The following is a 26,188-nucleotide window of genomic DNA, read 5'->3' on the forward strand; positions in this document are numbered from 1 at the left end:
TTCTCCGATTGATGGATATCCACTTCCTCACCCCAAGGATTGTCATAGTAGGAGGCCATTCCCAGACCTAAGGGCATATACCAGGGTTTCTGCACTCCCTTCCCTTGGGGCTCTTCAGTAAGCCCTGGGTTCATTTCCTGCCCCATTCCGCCTACCGATGGGGGTCCTGGGATACTCGGTTCTACGTGAACCCGATTTTTCCCCCTATCTCATCAATCTTAGATTTTTTAGAATGACAAATGGGGTAGGTAAAATTTCCCACCAGTCTAGGATTAATACAGTTAAAGCTGTCCATCTCTCATTGCAGCAAACGGGGCGATGCCGGCTCAGGGAAGGTGCACAACGGAATCTAGTCACAGGTGATAGAAAAGACCTCAGTTTAAAAAAGGGGAAGGAGCAAGAATTAATCAGTGCAGAGACTGGAAATATAATTTTTCTACGCAGTTAGAAAAAGGTCAATACTCAAAATTTTAGGCTTTCTTTGATCGCAGGGGCATTGAATTGAAATTTTACATTATCTTCCTCCACAGACATTGGGTGCAGCCCACTGTGCACATAAGGAGAGGCTTCTATGACAGTGCACTGGTTAAGAGCCCAGGCTTGGGAGGCCCTGCTTCCACCACTTATTAACTTGATGAATAAGCTACTTAACCTGTCTGAGCCTCAGTTTTCGCATTTGTAAAATGGGCACTAATAATCCCTACCTCATAGGTTTCTTATGAAAATTATGTATTATGATGCATGCAGAGCACCGGCACATGGGACAGGCCAAACCAGTGTTGGCTGCTATCATCATCATATCACACTGTTATTGATGTAACATTCCAGTCGGGGCCACGGAATAGAACTAATCCAAAGCAGCTTGTGCAAGGAACTAAACTAGGATGGCAAGAGTAAGCGCCCTGAAACAATGTTAAAGAAGACTAAGGGGTAACAAAGAAGGAGGACAGAGAAAGCTTCAAAGGGGAGGTGGGCCCTTTGCAGGGTCTTGGTCTGGGCCCTGAAGGTGAGGTGGGATCTGCCAGCCAGTGCCCAGCACCAGTTCTACAGCCTTGCACCGACATGGCAATGCCTACCTGTTGTGGACTGAACGTTTGTGTCCCCCCAAATTCAAATGTTGACACCCTTTCCCAGATGATATTTGGAGGTGGGGCCTTCGGGAGATAATCAGGTTTAGATGAGGTCATGAGGATGGGGCCCTCGTGATGGGTTAGTGTCCTTATGAGAAGAGGGAGGGACTGGAGCTCCCTCTCTATGTCCAGGCAAAGACACAGGGAGAAGACTGCAAGCCAGGAGGAGGCCCTCACCAACAAGTGAATCAGCCGGCACCTTGATCTTGGACTTCCCGGCCTTCAGAATGGTGATAAATAAATGTCTGTTGTCTTAGTCACCCAGTTCGTCGTATTTGGTTATAGCAGCCTGAGCTGACTAAGACTCCCTCACATGGAGGTGAGGGGGGCGTCAGAAGCCTGAGCTTGGGCATGAGAATATGCTGCCTTCCAGACAGGCAGTCTCGTTGGCCTACAAGACATTCAAGAACTTTATTGATGTCTTTCTCTTGACTGGCGGGAGCAAAGTATCCTCTTTTGGCTGGGGTCACTGAGTAAAGGAAATTTGAGTTGGAAATATTGAAATCCGTTCTCTTCTTTGATTCCAAAGATGTTAAGTTCCTCAGCTCTGATTTTTGTTGGCTCTCTAAAACTTTTACTTTCCCTAGTCCCTTCATCTCTGCCAACCAGTTTCAAAATAATATCAAGTGCAAGCAATTTTTATTAGTGCTGTCTTTCCTTTTCTCTTTTAAATTCAGGGCCACAAATCTCTTTGATCAAAAGAAGCCGAGAGCTCCTTTCACACTTCATAGAGACACAGATAATTTAATGTCGATTTGGGGGAGCATTTGGGCCACAATTAGAAAGGGGCAACTGTCATTAAGTCATTGAGATCAGAACAGTTAATGACCAACGTAAACCAAGCAAATGAAGGCAGTCCAGGAGAGAAGGGAGACTGTTTTAATCTCCAAATAATTTCAGTCGTGGGTCCTCAAACTGAATAAAAAGCTCTCACGTAGAATAAAGGGAGAAGTGGTTTCATGGTTCCTACAGTTCATTTTACCGTCTATCCTAGTGTTAGGCTTGCTTGTGAAAGCTACCAGGTTGCCTTGCCAAGTGATCTTGAGCTCAGGATCTCTAGAACCCTGTGGCTTTTCTTCTGTGTGTATTTGAACCAGTCCTGTCTCACCTTGCACTTGGGAAGTCTTCTTTTTCCTGATGGGTAAATTTACTTTCTGTTTCTCTGATCCAAGGTCATTTAAAAAATATTTGCTGGCTCACACTTTCTGCAGGTACTTCTTGGTGGTGGTACACTTCCAGGAGGACCCCTGCCCCACTTCCCGGCTTCCCAAGACAGAGCCACAGAGAAATCCTCTTTAGGAGGCACTCTGTAACACTGTTAAATTGTCCGAGGTTAACAATTAGGAGTTAACGCTCGGTAGTCCCTTTTCTTAATGACTATTACTGCTATGAATTAGGAAATTTTAATCCGGTCAACAGCATTTAAAAAATTTTAGTCCAGTATTTTTGCAGATAGCTTTACAATCCAAGGTTGTTTACTGTGGACCCTTCTTTGTCTGTTTTCAAACTTGATTCGACTTAATCTTTCATGGATTTTCCTAGATAGTGGCCAGTGGCTTTGCAATGACTTGAATTTAATCGCTTTTGACTAGACTCAACAACTTTACTTCAATAAAGTCAAAAGTGAGTCTTTCTTGAGTGTTGAGAGAAGACAGACAGAGAGGAAGGAAAGGCTGGCACATTGGAGGGGTGTATTGAGGTGGATGCGTTGTATTAATCCAGTTTCGACGTTGTTTGTGTTTACGCTGGAGCCTTTGGGCTCTGGCCTTCCTTTCTCCAGACGGACATTTCCCGCTATTTTCTCTTTTGTTGCTGCGATAGGAGAGGGCGTGCGTTCCTCTTTTCGCTCAGCCCAAACATAATACACGAAGCCTCTCGTGCCTTGGGGGCCATGTGGTTGTTCTAAGCGCCGTCTGCAGAAGGATGGTCTTGGGAAAGCTTCTTCCCCACGACAGAGAAACATCTCCGGAGCGAGTGCTCCCGGCGGGCGCGCACATTCAATAAGGCCGACCGCGCTTGGCTCAGGCACAAGCCTAATCCGGCAGCCCTCATTGTGCTCGGGAAGTCTCCAGCCAAACTGAGTTCTTGTAAAAATAAATACTCATCAGCAAATATTTTGATTAGTTAAAAATGTTCTAAATGGCTCACCCCTCGCCCCCCTGCCCGCTCCCCCACCCCCCACGGCAGGAGCGAGGGGAAGAGGCTGTCCCCCACTCCGGGCGGGTGGCGGCGCTCCGGGCCCCGCGCCCCGCCCGCCCTGCGCCCCCTGCCCGCCCTGCGCGCCCAGCCCCGGCCCGGCCGGGTTCGCTCAGCCTCGGGGGCGCGCGCGCCGGCAGCGGGGTCTCGCCCTCCCCGGGCTCCGCGCCGCCGCAGCCCGCTGCCCGCCCGGCCCGAGCTCTTTATTAACTCCCCCGAGCCGGGCCGCGCCTCCTGCGCCCCGGTGGTCTGGCTCCTCCGCGCGGCGCACATGCTAAACAGATTAACATGCCTTGGCTGACCCACGCTTCGCAACCCGCGGATAGGGTTTCTGCAGCTCCATGTGGAAATTAACCTCTCTGTGCCCGTGGTCAGCTGCGCCCCTGCGCCGCCGGCCGGCAGTCCAAACAGACCGGCCGCGGCTCCCTTTGTTACTCTTGGCTCCCCTCCCCCCTTCCCGGCCAAATATTTATGGGAAAAGAGGTTCTCCTCTTTGGCCCAAGGTAGGGCACATTTCTGAGAGTTCTTTATTTGTAAATGATTTTTGGCAGGGCCAGGCGCCCTTAGCGGGGTGGCAGGGGACCCAAACTCCATGACTGCAGGCTTTCTGGCCCTCTGCAGCGGGGGCGGGTTGTGTTTGCACAGGCACCCTTGTCCTGGTCGTTAAAAATACGCGCGCGTGGATATTTTGCTTTTATAACAGTCCCTCTGTTTAATATGCCTGTTTGCTTTGTTCCAGGGCAGCTTTATTCACGCCCCCCATTCACACCCGGTAAGCAGTTACTGAAGGGATTCTCACAGGTTTTCTTTCCCACTTAGAGGAACTGAAAAGGCAAACTGAGAGATGGTGGGTACAGCCTGATTAAATCCAGATCTCGGCAGCATCTGCCTCTCAGCCGCTGCCTCTTCCATCAATTCAGGGACACTGAGGATTGCTAATGGACCTCCGCGTCACTTGGTAAGCATTTTCTTCCTTTACCGTATTATTCATGTTAGTTATTTACACACAGGTCAGCTTTCACTAGGTAGAGACTGGACGGTGTGTGGCAGTTGGTTGGGGTAGCTATAGTGAACACAGCTGCGAGGAAGACGGAGGTCACATTCCTGTCCATCTTGTTGATCATGAGATGTCTCCGTTGTTCAGGAACCACAAGTGGCTATTTTCTGGGATGGTGCTACTCATGATCCGTCCATGGACGCCTTGTCCCATTACTCAAAATGAGCCCAGGCTGTTTGAGGTTGTCCGCTGTGCCCTCTCTCCTCCCTGGCATCTAGAGTCTTGCATCACTTTGCTGGGGTGGTTTGGGCACGTCTTTGAGTGTTGTCTCTCAAGGCCTGTGGCGGCCATCCATCCCACTCGCAGCTGTTTTCCAGTTAGCCCTCGCTGCAGTGTCCTTTGCCATCTTGGCATCAGTGAACTGTGTGAGACTCTCCGGTGGCACCAATCAAACCGTGTGATGGCAGCATCCACGTGGCAGGGCCACAGTGGACCCACAGTCCGAGAGAAGGCTGGGCACGACTGCCCCTCAGCAGATTACCGTTTGCCGGCCCGCTGAGTGACACGCTGACTCTGTTGGTTCAGTTTGCTCTTTCTTTCAAGTGCTGTGTTTCTTGGATGGAGGGCACATTCCTGAAGTAAAAAGCTTTCAGAGTTGTAAGCTTCCAGAAAAATAATCAGGAACCAACGGGCAGCACTTTTTAGGAGTTTCAGTCTGACGCTACGCAGATGAACTAGAATTGGCGCTGACAATTCGCCCACGGCTAAGAACTGCAGTGAAAGTGAGCTGTAAGTCAATGTGCCAAGGAGAAGGGAGACCCTGGTCCCCCCAGATAGGTGTGGCTCTGAGGAACCTGCGAAGGCAACAGAAATCGCTGAGCTTGAAAAGAAAAAAAAGGAGGCTCAAGCTATGAGGCAGCACAAGGCCTAAGTCGGTCAAGAGCTGGGGGGTCTTTTTTCCTCTGGTTATGGATAATGTCTCAGAGTTCCTTCCAGCTCTGGACCTGTGGGGTTTAGTCAGAGGCTCACTGTGAGGGCACTTCTCACAAGGTTGCTGGCATCTTGATTTCTGGTAATCCCTTTTTTTTTCTTCATCAGCACCTACACTCCATATCGTCCATGGGGATCGTGTGTGGGAACACACGAATTACAGCAACTTTTGTCTTTTGTTGTGAAGGGCTGACAGGGCAATAAACACATGCAGCCTCCCTCCTCCAGGAATTCCTCATCCTCCCTGTGTGGCTCTAGCCCTGTGGATAATATCATTACAGGACTAAACAAATAAACAGTCGATCCAAATCAACCAGGAGGCACTGGGGACTACGCAGTTCCTCTCTGCAAAGATGATACAAGTAAATTTACACTCACAGCTTGGAAGTTCTCCAGCAGCTCTGAATAGCCCCTCAGTTCTGTCAGGCTGGGGAGGGGCTGAGCCCCCAGCTCTGTCTTTGCTTCAATCAATGTGAGCTTTCAGAGTTCTGTTTTCCTTACTATCCTTGACTGGGAACATCAAGGACCAGTAACACTTTTTATGAACGCTGAGCTCAAAGAAGAAGCTTTTACTACAAAGTTACCATATTAAACCCAATGACACGGATGAAAGGTTAACGCAGGTCTGCCAGCCCAGAGCTTCCCCTTCGAATGTGATTTCCTGTGTGCGGGCTGTCACCACCGTCGCCTCTGCCTCAGCCCTGTCCCACAAGCACGACGATTCATAAAACGGGTACGTTCCATTTCAGCAAAAGGACAGAAACTGACTGTAGTCAGAGCCACAGCAAACGCTATTCTCACCCTGACCAAAAAATTAATTAATATCATTGAAAAGAGGCAGTTACCATGATAGCATGGATGCCACCTGCGGTTTCTGTTTCCAAGTTTAAAAATGAAGCTTTCTCCTTTCCTCCCTTTATCTATGTGTCGACAGTTCCCGGGATGTGCAGCCTCTTTTTCTGCCTGTTCTTGTGACCTGAGACTTTGATTCTTTTTTAACGATTACCTTGCCTGACACTATACGATAGTTCCTATGTGTGTCTTCAAAAAAAGAAAGATGGAAAAGAAATACCCAAAAACATTAACAGTGGTGGTGAGATTATATTTTTTGAAACTTCTTTATATTTTTCTTCTTTTTTTTTTAAATTTTATTTTATTTTTTTTTTATTTTTCCCCCAAAGCCCCAGTAGATAGTTGTATGTCATAGCTGCACATCCTTCTAGTTGCTGTATGTTGGAGGCGGCCTCAGCATGGCCGGAGAAGCGGTGCCTCGGTGCGCGCCCGGGATCCGAACCTGGGCCGCCAGCAGCGGAGCTCGAGCACTTAACCACTAAGCCACGGGGCCGGCCCATTTTCTTCTTTTTTCTACTGCCCCCACTCCCCCCAATTTTGGTCCAAGAAACGTTATGTTATTTTTAGAGTCAGGTAAAGTAAGTATTAACAAAGTTATTCTTAAACGAAGTTGGTCCTCTTGAGGGAAGCATTAATTTCAGTTCAGCAGGGCCCAGACTCAGTAAAGGGAACCCCAAGGCATGGACTTACTGGCTTTTCTGGTTTATCTGTTTGAAACTTAGGGATCAGGCATTCAGAGAACCTGCCTACATTTATTTAGGAAGGCAGATGTGGACCGGTGGAGAAAGGAAGCAAATAAAACAGAAAAACAGCAAACACACATATACGCATACACACACACACACACACACACACACACACACGAATAAGACAGTGTTGCTTTTAACAGGTGCCTTCTGGTATTTATGACCCACTCTGGGACCTGACAGAAAACCCCTCTACCTTCTTCCAGTGCCCAGAGGCCTCCACGGTGAGCCCAGGCTCAGGCGATGTCTGTTTTCACATCTTAAACTGCAAGGGTCCTGGACGAACACAGAGGAGTGGCACAGCGTCTGGGGACGAACAAGAGGCCCGTCAGCCTCTGAAGGCAGGAGCGGGAGAGTGGGGAGTGCCCGTGGGCCCCCGGGAGAGAGCCTTCCACAGCTTCTCTGAGGGACAAGCAGAGGAGCACAGCAACGAGGAGTGGTGAGGTGACACAAGCACAGACCTGGGTGTTCAGTGACTTGGCTGCCAGATGCATCTTTGCCCCTGAATGGCCGTGAGAGCCTGGGAAAGTTCTAGTCCTTCTCTGGGCCTCAGCTTCCTTCTTTCAAAATGAAGAAGTCGGTCTGCTGATCCCAGGTCAGGAGTGGGAGTCAGCTCCTGTCACAGAACCTGTGAAGACTCCTGCTTTACATACATGTGGTTGAAGAGCCCTCATAAGTAGAGTCATCCAGTGTGCAAAGCAGAGACTTTTCCAGAGAGAAAGGCCCTAAAGAGCTCCAAACCTGGGTGGGGCAGATAACCTAAGTCGTGAAGCCCATCATCTCAATCCCAACAATTCGAGGAAAGTATGGCCCTCAGAACTGAACCTGGAATTACATGGAAAGACTTTGGGTTGCTCTGATCATTTGTATGAGGAAGAGTTTTGAATTTTCACCCAAGAGACATTACATTGAGTCCCAACATGTGCCAGGTACTCTGCCGGGCAAGGCGGTGACGAGGAAGACTAGGCCCTACCCTCTGCAATAGTGAGTGCTTCATGGACTCCCAGGGCCTGACCTAGGAGGCTGGTGTCTTTTGGTTTGTCTTTAGACGGCCCAGTCTGGTAGAGAAGGCCAGGCTCCTGCAGGTTAGGGGACAAGCTATGGTCTGAGGCCACCTGGCTGAGATCAGCAAGGAGCTGGGAAGGAAGATGTCGCCAACACTGCATTAGTCCCTCCTCTGTTGTCAGTGTTGACTCAGAATTCTCTCCATACCTTAAAAACCTGGCTGTGGTTATGTTGCTTATATTTTCTTTTGGTTCTCCCATCATATTCAGCTAAGTCATTTCTCAATGCCAGCCTGTCTTAGCTGCATGAAGGGAAACTAAAGAAATGGGTTTGCTTGTGCCCAGGCTCAATTTTAAATGAAGAACTGGGTCCTCCAGGGAGCCAGGCATGGCAATGGCAGTTGGCATCAAAATGTGATGCTTCCAGGAGAAGATGCAACTCTGGAATGTCTCATGTTTGGTGATAGAGATGGAAATGAGGAGCCACGTGGACAGGGATTTCTATTACCTGGAGAAATCTCTTGGTTCACATTATGTTTAATAAGATATGCAGGGCCAGCCCTGGTGGCCTAGTGGTTAAGTTCGGCGTGCTCTGCTTTGGCGGCCCCAGTTTGGTTCTTGGGTGTGGACCTACACCACTCATCTGTCAGTGGCCGTGCTGTGGCGGCAGCTCACATACGAGAGGAAAATTGGCAGTGGATGTTAGCTCAGGGCAAATCTTCCTCAGCAAAAAAGAAAAAAAAAAGGAAGATTGGCAATGAATTTTAGCTCAGGGTGAATCTTCCTCACCAAAAAAAAAAAAAAAGATTTTTCCATTTGGCTGACACTATGACAGAGATTGTTAATTGTCTCACAATATCTGCTGTCCCTTTCTTCATTTTAGTATAAACCCCCTAGCTGGGCATATGGCCACCCCTAGAAACTACATTTCCCAGGCTCCCTTGTAGCTAGATATGGCCATGTGACCAAGATCTGGCCAGTAGGATGTGAGTGGAAGTGATGAGTACAACTTCTGGATCATATCCTCAAAGAGAAGTTGCTCATCTCTGACATCCTCTTTCTTTTTCCTGCAACCTGGCGCAAGGACAGGTGGTGGTGAGATGGTTTTGGTCATGCAGATGAGGGCAACATCGTAAGGGAAGACAGAGCAATGAGATAGAAGGAATGTGGGTCTACAGCAGGGCTGCCCTCCTCTTGTGTACTTTCTGCCAGAGCAGACTTTTACACCAGAGACAAACAAACCTATTTTATTTAAGCCAATGTTATTTGATCTTTGTCAAAGCAGCAAACCAGTATTTAACATGTGCAGTAAGTTTTCTTAGTGTATTTAAATCATGACCTGATTTATAAAATTTTGTGCTATACACAGATTTTCAGGAAAACATTTATTGCATGAATCAAGGTGCGTTTCTATTGTCAATGGCACTGCTATGCTTCTAGTCTCCTAGACTCAAAATATTGCGTCTGTTGCTGATTCCTCTCTTCCCTTCTTTGCCTGTATCCAATTAGGCATCAAGTCTTGGTGAGGTTTTTCCTTCATAATGCCTATGAGATTTGACTCTTCCTTTCCATGTCCACAGCCAGCCAAGTCTGGGTTCTGACTGTCTTATGCCCAGGTTACCAGAGTAGTGCCTAACTGTCTCCCAGCCTCTAGCACAGCCAAGTTCCCACATTTACACTACCAGATAAATCTTCCCCAAACATCAGTTTCTTCACCTGGTTGTTTCAGAAACTCCATACTTCCAGTTGAACCATATGAAGTTCCCAACAATGGACTGCATTGACTTACAAAAGTGGTGGTTTCATGTGGTCAACCTAATATTAAGGCTGGTCTTCAAAGAATCCCGCCACTTGGCTTTGTCTTTTCTTTCCACTCCAGTTCTACCAAACAATCTCTTTATCCAGTCTGTCCAGATGTCTTACAGTCTTCTTCACACCTTCTCGATCCTTCTTCTTGCTGGGCCTGTTCTTGTGTGGTTTGGCCTCCCTCATCAGTGAGTGTGGTTTTGGATCTGAATATCACTTCCTATTTTCTTCCTCTCCTCTAACTCATCAAAGTTCTCCCTTATTTGGAAATTCTCTTACTCACAGTACATGTTGTAACTCTGGCTTTACATGTCTACCTCCCTTGCCAGACTGTGAGTGCTCGGGGGACATTGATATTTGATGAACGCGTATGTGAAGGATCAGCACAGAGCTGTATGTCAAGTAAGAGGAAAATTCAAGGCTGGAAGTAGTAGGGATCAACACGAGATTTTTCGAACCTTCCGGCTCTAGCAGAATCAGAATGCTGTGTCTGGCCCTCACCAAGTGTCATTTTTGTGTTGCTCAAAAAGTAACCACTGGTTCTCAAGCCTTGCAGAAGCTTCAGTTCAGATGACAAGTTGCTTTTGTCTCATGACCCGCCTTTTCCCAGTCTCATCACCTTCATGTCCTCCTGTTTCCCCACCCCAGGGCTCAGAACACAAGCTGATAGGTTTGTTTCTCGTGGATGAAAGTTAACACAAAGGGCTGACAGGAAGGGAGAAGGAATTAGAGGCTGACTCTACCCAGTAGGCTATTAGTACTTAAGTATGTGCCTTTTCTCCATGACTGGAAATAACCTTGATTAGGATGGCTTTAGTGTGACTTCTCCAGGCTTCAGAGGTTTCTAATCTGAAATATGAAATCGTGGTATCCCGTTGCACAACCAAAGGTATTGTCTATGATTCTGAAGACGAAAAGAATTTGACTAGAGTTTGTAAATGATTTAATGATTAGAAAACGCATCCTATCAGGACTAAGGAATTAATATTATTTGAATTTATATTATTTTGGCTGGAGAGATAAAAGGAATGAGGAGTACCTTTGTTTGTTTTTAATTTTTTTATTGTGGTAACATTGGTTTATAACATTGTATAAATTTCAGGTGTACATCATTATACTTCTATTTCTGCATAGATTACATCATGTTCACCACCGAAATACTAATTACAATCCATCACCACACACATGTGCCTAACCATCCCTTTCGCCCTCCTCCCTGCCTCCTTCCCCTCTGGTAACCACCAATCCAATTTCTGTCTCTGTGTGTTTGTTTGTTGTTGTTTTTATCTTCTACTTATGAGTGAGATCATATGGTATTTGACCTTCTCCCTCTGACTTACTTGGCTTAGCATAATACCCTCAAGGTCCATCCATGTTGTCACAAATGGCTGGATTTCATCGTTTCTTATGGCTGAGTAGTATTCCATTGTGTATATATACCACATCTTCTTCATCCATTCATCCCTTGATGGGCACTCAGGTTGCTTCCAAGTCTTGGCTATTGTGAATAGTGCTGCAATGAACACAGGGGTGCAGGTATCTTTACGCATTGGTGTTTTCATGTTCTTTGGATAAATACCCAGCAGTGGAATAGCTGGATCATATAGTAGTTCTATCCTTAATTTTTTGAGGAATCTCCATACTGTTTTCCATAGTGGCTGCACCGGTTTGTATTTCCACCAGCAGTGTATGAGACTTCCCTTCTCTCCACATCTTTTCCGACACTTGTTGCCTGTGTTGTTAATTATAGCCATTCTGACGGGCATGAGGTGATATCTCATTGTAGTTTTGATTTGCATTTCCCTGATAGTTAATGATGTTGAACATCTTTTCATGTGCCTGTTGGCCATCTGTATATCTTCTTTGGAGAAATGTCTCTTCAGGTCTTTTGCCCATTTTTTAATTGGGTTGTTAGTTTTTTTGTTGTTGAGATGTATGTGTTCTTTATATATTTTTGATATTAACCCCTTATCAGATATATGGTTTGAAAATATCTTCTCTCAATTGTTAGGTCGTCTTTTCATTTTGTTGATGGTTTTCTTTGCTGTGCAGAAGCTTTTCAGTTTGATGTAGTCCCATTTGTTTATTTTTTCTATTGTTTCTCTTGCCCGGTCAGACATGGTACTTGAAAATATGTTGCTAAGACCGATGTCGAAGAGTGTACTTCCTATGTTTTCTTCTGGAAGTTTCATGGTTTCAGGTCTTACATTCAAGTCCTTAATCCATTTTGAGTTAATTTTTGTGTATGGTGTAAGATAATGGTCCACTTTCATTTTTTTGCATGTGGCTGTCCAGTTTTCCCAGCACCATTTGTTGAAGAGACTTTGCTGTCTCCACTGTATGTTCTTGGCTCCTTTGTTGAAAATTGGCTGTCCATAGATGTGTGGGTTTACTTCTGGGTTCTCAGTCTATTCCATTGATCTGTGTGTCTGTTTTTGTGCCAGTACCATGCTGTTTTGGTTACTATAGCTTTGTAGTATATTTTGAAATCAGGGAGTGTGATACCTTCAGCTTTGTTCTTTTTTCTCAGGATTCCTTTGGCTATCTGGGGTCTTTTTTGTTCCATATAAATTTTAGGATTCTTTGTTCTATTTCTGTGAAAAATGTTGTTGGAACTTTGATAAGGATTGCATTGAATCTATAGATTGCTCTAGGAAGTATTGACATCTTAACTATGTTAATTCTTCCAATCCAAGAGCACAGAATATCTTTCCATTTCTTTGTGACTTCTTCAATTCTTTCAGCAATGTTTTATAGTTTTCAATGACGTACAGGTCTTTCACCTCTTTGGTTAAGTTTATTCCTAGGTATTTTATTCTTTTTGCTGCAATTGTAAATGGGATTGTATTCTTAATTTCTCTTTCTGCTGCTTTGTCGTTAGTGAATATAAACACAAATGATTTTTGTATGTTGATTTTGTATCCTGCAACTTTACCGTGTTCATTTATTATTTCTAAAAGTTTTTTGGTGGATTCTTTAGGGTTTTTTATATATAAAATCATGTCATCTGCAAATAGTGACAGTTTCACTTCTTCCTTTCCAATTTGGATCACTTTTATTTCTTTTTCTTGCCTGATTGCTCTGGCTAGGGCTTCCAATACATGTTAAATATGAGTGGTGAAAGTGGGCATCCTTGTCTGGTTCCTGTTCTTAGAGGGATAGCTTTCAGTTTTTCACCATTGAGGATGATATTAGCTGTGGGTTTGTCATATATGGCCTTTATTATGTTGAGGTATTTTCCTTCTATACCTGTTTTATTCAGAGTTTTTATCATAAATGGATGCTGTATCTTGTCAAATGCTTTCTCTGTGTCTGTTGAGATGATCATGTGATTTTTAGTCTTCATTTTATTAATGTGGTATATCACGTTGATTGATTTGCAGATGTTGAACCATCCCTGCATCCCTGGAGTAAATCCCACCTGATCATGGTGTATGATCTTTTTAATGTATTGTTGTATGGGATTTGCTAGTATTTTGTTAAGGATTTTTGCCTCAATGTTCAGCGGTGATATTGGCCTGTAATTTTCTTTTTTTTGTGTTGTCCTTGTCTGGTTTTGGTATCAGAGTAATGTTGGCTTCGTAGAATGAGTTAGGAAGCTTCCCCTCCTCTTCAATTTTTTGGAAGAGTTTGAGGACGATAGGTATTAAGTCTTCTTTGAATGTTTTGTAGAATTCACCAGGGAAGCCATCTGGTCTTAGACTTTTATTTTGGGGGAGGTTTTTGATTACTGTTTTGATCTCCTTACTGGTGATTGGTCTATTCAAATTCTCTATTTCTTCTTGATTCAGTTTTGGAAAGTTGTATGATTCTAAGAGTGTATCCATTTCTTCTCGATTATCCAATTTGTTGGCATATAGCTTTTCATCATATTCTCTTATAATCTTTTGTATTTCTGTGGTGTCTGTTTTAATTTCTCCTCTTGCATTTCTGATTTTACTTATTTGAACCTTCTCTCTTTTTTTCTTGGTGAGTTTAGCTAAAGGTTTGTTAATTTTGTTTATCTTTTCAAAGAACCAGCTCTTGGTTTCATTCATTTTTTCTATTTTTTGGGGGGGGGGGTCTTTATTTCATTTATTTCTGCTCTGATTTTTATTATTTCCCTCCTTCTACTGATTTTTGGCTTGGTTTGTTCTTCTTTTGCCAGTTCCTTTAGGTGCATTGTTAGATTGCTTATTTGAGATTTTTCTTGTTTGTTGAGATAGGCCTGTATTTGCTATAAACTTCCCTCTTAGAACTGCTTTTGCTGTATCCCATAAATTCTGCCATGTCGTATTTTCATTTTCATTTGTCTCCAGGTATTTTTTGATTTCTCTTTTGATTTCTTTGTCAACCCCATCGTTGTTCAGTAGCGTTTTATTTAATCTCCACATATTTGTGGCTTTTCTCATTTTCTTCCTATAGTTGATTTCTAGTTTCATACCGTTGTGGTCAGAAAAAATGCTTGGTATTATTTCAATCTTCTTAAATTTATGGAGACTTTTTTTGTGACCGAATATATGATCAATCCTGGAGAATGTTCCATGTGCATTTGAAAAGAATGTGTATTCTTTGGTTTTTGGATGGGATGTTCTGTATATATCTACTAAATCCATCTGTTCTAGTTTGTCATTTAAGGCCAATGTTTTCTTATTGATCTCCTGTTTGGATGATCTATCCATTGGTATAAGTGGAGTGTTCAAGTCCCCTACTATTATTGTGTTACTGTCTATTTCTCCTTTTTTGTATGTTAATAATTGCTTTATATATTTAGGTGCTCCTACCTTGGGTGCATAGATATTTATAAGTGTTATATCCTCTTGTTGGATTGTTCCCTTGACCGGTATATAGTGCCCTTCTTTGTCTCTTGTTACAGTTTTTGTTTTAAAGTGTATTTTGTCTGATATGAGTATTGCTACGCCAGCTTTCTTTTCATTGCCATTTGCATGGAGTATCTTTTTCCATCCCTTCACTTTTAGTTTGTGAGTGTCTTTAGGTCTGAAGTGTGTCTCTTGTATGCAGCGTATATATGGGTCTTTTTTTTTATCCAATCAGCCACTCTATGCCTTTTAATTGGAGCATTTAGTCCATTGACATTTAAAGTAGCTATTGATAAATATGTACTTCCTGCCCTTCTTTTACTTTTTTTCTCGGTGTTTTAGTAGTTCTTCTCTGTTCCTTTCTTCTCTTGCTCTCTTCCCTTGTGGTTTGATGGCTTTGTTTAGTATTATGTTTGAGTTCCTTTCTCTTAGTTTTTTGTGTATTTATTATAGGTTTCTGGTTTGTGATTGTCATGGGGTTCACATATAGTAAGCTACGTGTATAGCAGTCAATTATATTAAATTGATGGTCTCTTTAGTTTGACCTCTGTCTGAAAGCTCTACTCTTTTACTCCCCTTGAGGAGTACCTTTGTAATGATGTTCAAATATTTAAAAAATTTGTTGACCAGCTGTTATCAACTTCACCTGAAAAGAGGGAACAAAGGAATGAATTTAAGAAGCACCATGGGGAATGTGACACTACAGATCAGCGGTTCTCAGATTTTGGTGCACAAACCCCCTGGGAGCTTGTTTAAAATGCAGTTTCCTGGCCTCTGCACTTAGCAGTTCTGGGTTGGTGGATCTGGGGTGAGCCTAAGAATCTGCATTTTTAATAAGCCCCTCGTGAAGTTGAATTGGGAGAAGTGGTCCTTAGATCATACTTTGAGAACTGATGGGGTGGATGGCTGAAAGGAATGGATTCTTAGGGGATGCATTGAGCTTTTCTTCTCCGGAGCATATTGTAAAGACATTTTTGTTTCATTTCATTTAAACACAAAGGAGATTATCATTTGTTTAGGATGATGTGCTGGGTTGAATAGTGTCTCCCCAAGATTCATGTCCTTCCAAATCGACTAGCACCTTGATCTTGGACTTCTAACATCCAGAGGCAGAACTGTGAGAAAAAATGTCTGCTGTTTAAGCCACCCAGTTTATCACATTTTGTTATAGCAGCCTGAGCATTAATGCAACTGCTGTCCTTGTAAGATGAGAAGAGACACAGGGAGAATGCCTTGCGACAGTGCAGGCAGAGATTGGAGTGATGCATCTACAAACCAAGCAATGGCAAGGATCACCAGCACCCACTAGAGCCTCCAGAGAGCAAGGCCCTGCTGACACCTTGATTTCAGATTGCTAGCCTCTGGAACAATGAGAGAATAAATTTCTATTGTTTGAAGCCACCCAGCTGATGGTACTTTGTTACAGCAGCTCTGGGAAACTAAGACAGGGATGTAGATAGAATCCTGCCATAAGGCAGAGGAGTAGATGAGCTCTCAGTATCGGCATTTATTGTGTTATAGACTTATTTGCTCATCTTTTGAAGAATATTGGTATTCAAATGTTTGGAATTGTCATTAACTAGACGGTGGTTTATCAGTGTTTATAACGTCTTTGCCCTAAACTGTCCTGAAAACAGAACATACATGATCTTGAGTATTTGAAACAAATGAGCTTTTGATTTTTTGTAAGATTAAAGAAAAAGAGTAAATGTACTTGTTTTTAATAATAAAGAGAACACTCCAAACTTTCATAACAGAAAATAAATTCATTTTGAGATTTGGTTGAAAGTCATGAATAGATTTGAAGTCCCTTCCTCCTCTTAAAATTCTATAAGTTAACTTCAAGAATAAATCTGATTTTCCATCAATTTGAAGTGATGGTGAAATTTTGTACAGGGTGTTTATTTACTTGACTGAGACTTCAGTAACTTGAACCTAGCAGAAAAACTCGTGCAAGAAATCAAATTTATTTCCTTATAAGACATGTTAAGAGAATCCTCTCTTTTTTTGGTAGTAACTTTGTAATTGTTAAATTTCGTGAATAGATTTTACTTCTCGATGCTGAAATTTCCTTATGTTTTGTGGTTGGCATTTAGTGAACCTAATATCTGAAAAGCCATGGATTTGCTATCATTTAACTTGCCATCTCCTGCTTCTCAGATAGGTGCTATGTCATGGTGTAACATGATAGAGAAAAGGCAAAGAACTTGAATTGTTGCTGGGAAATCAGTTCTTTCCGTTAATAAAACACTCAACTGAGTCATTTTCTCTGGCCACTTTTCCATTGTAAAAAAACTTAAATCAAAGAACATGACTGCTTTTATTGGCAAAACAGTAGATAAATCAGGGGTGTAAAAATGCGAGAAGGAGGATTCAGTGCCAGCACTATGCAGAGTGGACTCGCTGGGTGAAAGGTTTATTCTGTCAATTTTCCTCTTGAGACACTTAGGTTTAAGGAAATGTTTGCACTGCTCTAGAGAAAAAGTTGGCTGTGTGTTTTTCTTTTGTGTTTAGGCCACTCTGGAAGTAATTCCTCTGGGCACAATTATCTAACATATGGTGATTTAGAAAAAGCCTAAAGCAAAGGTCATTTGGATGTTTTAGACAGGAAAGGAGAAAATCCATCTTGGAGAATAAAACGAAGTCAGGAAGGGCTGAGGTACAACTCTTGGTCAAAGGAACATGAAAAGTAAAAGTGAGGTAGACTTCAAGCAAAAAATGCAGCTCAAGTTTTTTGTTTTTGCTTTTTTGTTTGATTTTTGCATGAGGATTATACAAGTGGAATTGGAAAAAAGGCCTTGATAGTAGAGAAATTTGGTGCTGGACCAGGCACAGAGGAGGTCAAGGCCAGCTCTCAACCGGTGTGTGTGACCTGGTCACTTGCCCAGGGCCCTGCCATGGAAGGCCTCCACACTGAGTTTAGTGCTCTGCTGCTTCCTCTAGAAATTCTTAATAATTTTTGAACTGTAGGCCCTATATTTCTATTTTACACTGGGACTTGTAAATTGTGTAGCTAGTTCTGCAAAAGATGGTCTATTTATTTTAGGTGAGAAAATAAGGTCCAGAGAGGGTCCATGACTTGCCAGGTGGAGTCAAGAACAGAACCAGCTTTTCTGGGTCAAAACTGCAGAATGAATTCACATTCAAAGTGTCCAAATAAGAGAAGTGCTTTTCACACTCATATTGAAAAGAAACTTCTTCATGCATCATAAGTGAGCCAAAAAAAACATTTAAGGAATCCAAAAGGAAGAAAGTTCTGGGCATGGTTGGGACACAAATAAGGAAGACCTCTCATTGATTTTTCAACTCACTTCTGAAAAACACTGGCTGCCGTCTTAATTTTCCTCACCTCAGCGTCAGCCCTTCAGATCCTCCAGAGTGAGGGATCCTGGCGTACACTCGTCTTCTAACTCAGAGCCAGGTTGTCAGTGGGTCTGAGCAGAGGATAAAGAGAAATCGCTGCTCTTGTGCTGTGGAGAACTGACGAGCCTGCTCTCTGCACCTCCATTGCTGGTGCTGTCCCAGTGAAGACGGACCAGTTTTAATAACAGCACACTTTCCTTCTTGCTTGGTCAGGGAGACAATTAAGAGCAGTCCAGCATCAGCCAGGCAACACAGGCTACCCGTCAGAATTGAGCACATGTGGTAGAGGGCATGCCTCCAGCTTCCAAAAGGGCACCAACCGGAGGAAACCAGCCCCGGGGGGGACATCCTCACAAAACCGAGAGATGTCCTCCCTAGTTGTGTGTCCTGTATCTTCAAGCTGACGTGGCTATCAGAATTCACACTTCTGGTGGATTCTAGATGAAATGAGCTATATTAAAGAGTTGATTTTTAACTTTCTTTTAAGATTGGAACAAAAGAGCTGCTTGTAACCATCATCCCCCAACCAGCTCCCCACAGCTTTCTCATGATAAACAACATCTATGGAAATAAAAATGTAGATTTGCAACTCTGTCCAGAGGTTGTCAACTGGAATTCTGCTGGGCTGGAATAGGCAGAGAAATTCTCAAAACACATTTTTTTCCATGAGAAACATCCTACTTCAAATTCCCTTGGTGTAAGTCAGAGATGAGTAGATGGACTGGCATCCATCACCTGCTCCACAGAGAAGAAGATGTGTAACAGCCACATCTGATACCAGACTGAAGGAGCCTGCTGAGAATCAGCTGTCTTTCTGATGCAAGGCTTGCTCCCAGGATTTGAGGAGGTGGCAGGGATTTTACTTGGCAAAGAGGAGCCAAATGTGTAGAAAACATGGCTCAAGCTCTTTTCTAAAAGAAACTTTCCAGATTTTCTCAAGTGTCTGATGAGGGTGTGGAAGGGTGAGGCATCAGATATTTTCCATGTGCAGGTCCAGTATAGAGGAGGGAGGTGTGGAGATATGAGAAAACAAACTGAAGAGATTTGTCTTGGTGAGATTTTTACATCCTAGCATGTTGAGCTGGAAGACCTTCTAAGCTCCCACTCACATTTCGTCCATGAGGAGACTGCGGTCGGGGAGGCTGTGAATTACCTGCAGTCACTAGGCCAGTTGGAAACAGAACCGGCACTAACTCCCAATGCAGTCTTCTCTCACAAGGCACGCGGCCCGGGGAGGATCTGAGTGTGGAGAGGAGGTGGGTCTCTGTCAGACGCCGAGGCACAGCGGCGTTAACTCCTGGCGCCTTGGTGGCCCAAAGCACGTACCTTGGGGCTGCGTTTCCCAGGTAGTTTGGGTTTTGATTGCTGCGGCTGCTGCGGAGAACGCATTCAAGCACCTTTCTCAAACTGCTCCACCAAGACTACAGGGGCAGGAAGCGAAGGGGAGAGAGAGCTGATGGCCCCGAGGCACTTTGGAAGTCTGGGTCGCCATACCACAGAAACGGTGGCTGCCGCCGTGATGCCAGTAGAGGTCCAGACCTGCTTTCTCTGAAGACTTCTGCCTCTGACAGCTGGAGTTCTTTTTTGACCTCAGAAACCTCGAGCCTCCTAATCTGACCGTGTTTGGATGAACAGCTCAGAGGAAAAGGCAGAAGCAACATGTAATCAAGCAACTGTTACAATCGCGTCTATGTGGAATCAGCTTCTTCAAGGTAGCTGTCACAGAACAGGTCACTGTGACACACAAGAATCTGGGAGGACGAATGACTCCGCTCCCACTAACTGAATAGTGGTAGTAATTGCTGTTTTGCAAAGGTTGTGCTCTCACTTGGTTTAGAAATGAAAATGATACTGGTTGTAAAAGTAGTACATACTGCCTCTTGGCTGGGCTGGTTGATAGATATATAAACTTTTAAAATAACACCGAGTAACCTGGAAGAGGTCATTGGTTAGGGCAGTTTACTGTCTACTCCTTGTCATAGGGTTTTCAAACCTATAGAAGTTCCTTTTGAAATTTTTCCTTAAAACACAAAATTTAGCCAAGCCACCATTAACTGTTTCCGTTTGCGTGAATGTAATAGCAACTTATCATAATTGTGTGCATGCCCAGTTACTACAGTTATATTCAAAATTTAATTTTCTCCACAATGAGAACTTGAACCAGCCAGGTCCCTGCTTCCCAGCTCTCCACTCCTGTTACTTGGGTTCCCTTGTGAAAGTGAACCACCTGCATGCAAACCCATGTCTCAAGCTCTGCTGTTTAGAAAGGAGGAAATTAGGCTTAAGACAACGTTTCTCTCTCTTTCAGTTTCTTTCCTGCTGGGCTGGCCTCTCTCACATCCTTGATTTAGCAGTTCAGTGTAATGCTCTCATTCTTTTCCAATTTTCTTTCTTAATTCTGACATCCTGTTTGGCTTCCAACTATCTTATTTATTCCTGATTTTTAGCCTGTTTTTCTCATTCAAGCCTAGTGTACTGATGCCCCAAATCCCTTCAAATCCACAAGTATAAAAATATGCCTCAATTCTTCCTTCTCTGAGTCTAAATGCTCACCAATTTCAGTGGATTTAAGCCCAGGATAAGGTGAGCACAGCCTTGTATCTTTAATTAGGCACTTTTCAAATCTCCTGTGGTATGTACAGTTTGGATTACTAAATTACCCCAGAAACATTTCATGTGAGGGGGGTGTGGAGATTAATAAGTTGTGGTTTCTAAATCACTTTAAAAGTCTAGAATGGAAGGTGTTTTGCAAATATATGTCAATGCCTTTAGTAACAGACATTGCCTTAGCCCACAGAATAAATTCTATTTTGGGAAAATGTCTTGGTCCAGCTAGGCCCGGATAGGATGAACATGCTGTGGTAATTCTATACTTCACAGCACACGTTGCTGCAGTTTATCCATCCAGCCTTTCATAAACACTCACTGGATATTTATCACATGTCAAGAACTCTGCTAGGCCCCATAGATTAAAACAAGTCACCTGCAAGTTGCTCGAATATCAGTGTGTGTATATCTCTGTGTGGGTGGGGTTTGAACAGTACACCAACAATTATAACACGGAGAATGCCATTTAGGAAGGAAGCAAAGTGCTAGGAGGGTGTAGAAGAAGGAAAAGCCACAGCTAAATGGGGGGATTCAGTAAGGTATCACAAGGGAAGTGCTGTTGGATGGAGCTTGAAGGGGAGGTAGAATTTTGTTTAATACATTTTTTATTTTGGAATAAGTTTAGATATACATAAAGTTGCAAAAATAGTACAGATGATTCCCATATATCCCTCACTTAGTTTCCCCATTCTGAACATCTTATGTTTCCATGGTACATTTGTTAAAACTAAGCAACCAAGATTGGTACATTACTGTTAGCTACACTCCACGCTTCTTGGGATGTCACTAGTGTTTCTATTAATCAAGGGGCACCTGATGTCTGCATGACATCATGGGTGATGTTGGTCCAGAAGGAGAATTTTGATGGGGGAAATTGCCTCACAGGTGAGAGGGTCAGTGCACAGCTCTTTGTGGACTAGTGAATGTCCAGGTGGGCCGACAGGTAGAGAACTCACAAGGGAGCATATGCCAGGCATTGGTATGGCACTTTTAAGTTTTTAAAAGGTTTTGTGGACACTAATTTTTTCTAAAGCTTAGCACCTCCTGGTTAAGTGATTGGGTGGATATTGTGGCTTTAATTAAAAGGTGAGAAAACTGAGGCCCAAGGAATTAAGAGCCAGGACTTAGACATGGTTCTCCTAATTCCCATCCCAAGGTTCTTTGCTCTTCATCTTGGTTACTACCTCTTGGAAAGGCCCATGGAACAATTGTTGGGAGTGATGGAACAGCCTATATGAGTCTGTTATTGCTGGACCCTCCATGTTCTGTCCCAATTTCCCATCTAAACTCTGTGCTTACAAAAGCTAGGCAGAGCAAAGTCAGCTCTTCCTTCTGAAGAGATTAAAGCTCTTCCTTGTGAGGTTTCTGTGCTGCTATTTCACCCTAGTCCTTGCTCTGGTATATGTCCCTAAAGGGAAGGTGCCACTGAGATTCCAAGTGTGGAGGGTCTGTCATGTAGTTCCTACTAGTACATGTTCATTAGTGCATTCCATAGGTGATCAAGGAAATATGAGGGATACAACTCTTTTGGCAATGGGAGGCTAACTATTGGTCTTGGTTGACACGGGTACAGATTAAGGGGAGAATGAGAAAGATCTTCCCTTCTTCCCCAATGAACTCTGGGACCAGCTCTTTACTATATCAGAAAGGGAGCCCAGTTGGCTAACTGGGAAGTTCCCCTATCCCACATTTTTAGATTTAACATTCACTTGTTTATATCACAAACACACATTGTGTACCCAACATGAGTCTGGATTTGTTGGGCAACTGGAATGTAAGAGACACAATGTCAATAAGTTTTCTTGCTTTTAAGAAACTCACCAGCAGGGAAGAGAGTAAGGAAAAAAAATTAGTAGGAGAGAGTAATTAACTGCCCAGGCTTGGTAGAAGAAGTGATGCTGGAGCTGGGTCTTGTAGGACAACAAGGAGTTTTGTTAGTGGAAAACAGCATACACAAAAGCGTGGAGGAGAGAAGCAGCATTGCGTGTCTGAGGAAGTGGGAGTCATTGGGTTTGCGGAAGCATAACACAGGATGTTGGGAACAGTGGGGGATGCAGCAGGAGAACACAGCTCTTGCTCCAGGCTCCATCCAGAGCCAGCCTCTGGGGTGGGAGGTGACCTCAAGAAGGACTCCTCTAGCATTCTACTTTCTACGATGACATCTTTTAAACAGCCAGGCACTTGGATCTTAAGGGTTTTGCCAGACTTCCTGTTATTGAAACTTGATCTTGGAAGTACATAGCCATAATCCCTAATCCCTTAAAATGTGTTGAAAGCATAACAGAATTTGAGCTGTGATTGGCAACAGATTCTCTTGCAACTAATTTTTACGCAGCTAAAGATTGAGTGGAAACATCCCACTGTACTTAATGCAGTATTCCTGTAAAACTGCAGTTTTGCGGGGGAGAAAAGATTATCTGTTGATCTTGAATACTCACTTGTTCGCAGAGCTCTGTCATTATACTATGTCACATGGTTCCCTTATAGTTTCCACAGCCATTAAATGCTAAAGAAAACAGGATTTTTCCAGCGCTGATCTCATTATATGTACAAATTCCAAGAGCAGCCTCCCAGAAAATAAAAGTTTTTACACAACAGAGTGGATGTGTTCATGAATGATATATTGTTTATTTTCTTGGCACAGAGTTAACTCTAAAATAAGATTACTTAATTGAAGAAAACATTTCCTGACATGCTGAAAAGCAGCATTTGAACCAAATCTCCTCTTTCTTAGATTAAGTCTAGGGTGGATGTGTTCTAGGCTATTTAATCCATGTGAATCTCAAACAAAATCATTTTAACTACTGAGGCATTTAGTTGGTAAGGCAAAATGTAACTCAATACTGTAGGCAACAGCTTGTAATCAATTATGATTTTTAGTTGGGGAAGTTACTGAGGTTTGTTGTTACAGTAGTAGTTTATTTATTTATTTATTGGCACAAAGAGTCTTGAATCTGGAAGCATTCAATTCAAGTTTTCATTGCACAGGCTGCTCCTGGCTTTGGTGTGCAGCATAACTCAGCTCATTTTTAGTGGTTCTTTTATGCTACTTTTAGGACTTTGAGGTCAGCATCACAGTATATAATATTATGCATTATATATTACTATATATTATATATACTATATATAATAATATAATTATATAGCATATATAATATAGCATAGTATATATACACTATACTATATATTACATAGTATATATAATACATAGCAGTGTATAATGTATATTGTATTTTTATATATAGTACATATAGTATTATATATACAATGTATAATTATATAATATATAGTAATATATAATACATAATATTGTGTAATATTGTGTGTTAATAGATACTATATATTAATATTATCTATTATATATAGGAATATTCACACTATTAAAACTCATCTATATACATGTGGTAGAGGCAGCTGGAGAATACCTTTTCCCTTTCTTTCTGGGCACATGGCTACCTCACTAGAACAGATTTCCCAGTCTTCCTTGGAGTTGGGTGAGGCCGTGTGGTGAACTTCTCACTTACAGAATGGACAGAAGTGACGTGGGCCACTTCCCGGGCTGGCCCTCACGTGTTGAGTGTGCCTCCCTCATACCCTCTTGTCCCTTCCTGCTGGCTGGAATTGGATGTGGACACTCAGCTTTGACCAGGTGGGAAGACAGCGCCCTAGAATAGTGGTACAATACCGTGGAAGGAGCTTGGGTCCCTGCGTGTTCATGTGGACCAGAGCTAGCCCTCCACGTGGCTGGCTCATCCCTGAGCTATTACATGTGAGAGAATAAACTCCCCTGTTGTTTCAGCCTCTGTATCAGTGAGGGTTGAATCAGAGAAGCAGAAGCCAGAAGGTAGATATGTGATAGGGGTTGTTACAGAGATTTGATCGTAAGCAATTGTGGGAGCTGGTTAAGCAGTTTCTGTAAGGCTGTCTCTGTGACTGAGGCTAGAAATCAAAGTCTGCAGGGTAGGCAGTTGGGAAGGGAAGGTGAGTGCAAAGCAGAGTAGAGCAAGGATCGGGGGAACATACAAGCAGGAGCTGGCAGCTTTGGCTGCTTCTCACCTTGATGGTCTGAGTGTCTGCGGGAGAAGTTGATGTCCTTCATCATGGACCTAACACTCATCTGGCCCCGGAGTCAGAGAAGCTGCAGGAAGACCCAGGAGAAGGTGGAGGAATTGTAGGCCTTGCCGCTGCGTCACACCAATAGGGTGAAGCAGGAGATCAACATCAGAGACTGCTGCTCCTCTCACACCCTCCAGATCTCACACTAGAATCTCTCTTGTGACACACTCTAACTGGAAACATACAGGGAGTGAAATTCTGAGAAAGAGAATTCAGTCTAGCCACATTTCCACATTACAAAGTCACCACAGTCAACCCCTTGTCAGCTTACACTGCACACAGCTCCTTAAGCCATATTTTATTTCCAAATGAAAGCCATACCAAAGTCATGCTTCAGCCTGAAATGGTACAACCATCACAACACAGTAACCCTTTCCCAGAAGAGGACTCAAATCCCTTTTTGTTTTGGGGTGATGTTAATTCTTCTTCTAGCTGATTCACAATCCCTGTAACTTAAATATTGGTATATAAAGTTGATTGCTATATAACACATTTTAGGTTAGGTGACATGGGAATGAGGGAGGGGAAGAAAACAAAATATTTTGTTAATATATAAATACAAACATATAAATATCAAAATAAGGAGAAAACACTTAAACGATTACAGTCCTTGTTCGTGCAGTGGTCACGTTGTCATTGCTGGTATACATCCTCACTTCCTTCACTACCTACCTCTTTGCCCTAAGCCAGCACCTCAGCTGGTCACGGTTCCTGCCTGGTGGAGTGACTCAAACCATCACTCCTGAAGGGTCTCGGTCATTAGAGGTCCTGCTTGATTGAGGTTGTTGTAGTTTTTCATTGACTTTAATCCTAGGAAATAGCAATAGTAAGACATGCCCCAGAGGATCTCCTGCATTCCAAATATGTTGTTTCTTAGCTCCATTGTATAATAATCTCAATTCCCCCATGATTATCAGGATCCATCACCCTGTATCCGTCAGTACAGTAACCCTCTTCTTTGCCTGTTGATTCATTGGCATAAGGAGCACAAAGTGTTCAGGTGCAGTCTCAACTTCCAGTTCAGTGGAATCATTGTTGTGTCCCTTGGTGGAAACGTTTTTCACCTTTAGCTGCTTTTGAAACTAAAACTCCTAAACCAGCAGAGCCCAATTGCAGGGATGAGAATAAAAAACGTTGCTAGTGAATCACTAGGGATAACAGTGATAAGAGCCACCCCCACTTCTACCCCTTGATTCCCAGACCCGTGAATCCTGGCGATGGGAGAAAAATCCATATATTGGACATCAATTTAGAACATATACTGTATCCTGGGAGGACATTGCCCCAGCCCTGCAAGGTGTTGTCACCTAGCTGGCGCCATAACTGAGTCTTCAAAAGGCTATTTCATTATCCCATCAAGTCAGCTGCTTTAGGATGATGGGGAGCATGATAAGACCAGTGAATTTCATGAGCGTGGGCCCATTGCTACAACTTCATTTGCTATGAAATGAATTCTTTGGTCAGAAGCAATGCTGTTTAGAATACCATGACAGTACATAAGATATTCTGTAAGTCCATGGGTAACAGTTTAGGTAGAAACATTGCAGGCAAGGAAGGCAAGGAGAGTAAGCATCCATTACAG

Source organism: Ceratotherium simum, chromosome 4 (genome assembly GCF_057802395.1).
Source record: "Ceratotherium simum simum isolate JZ-2026a chromosome 4, ASM5780239v1, whole genome shotgun sequence".
Taxonomy (NCBI): Eukaryota; Metazoa; Chordata; class Mammalia; order Perissodactyla; family Rhinocerotidae; genus Ceratotherium; species Ceratotherium simum.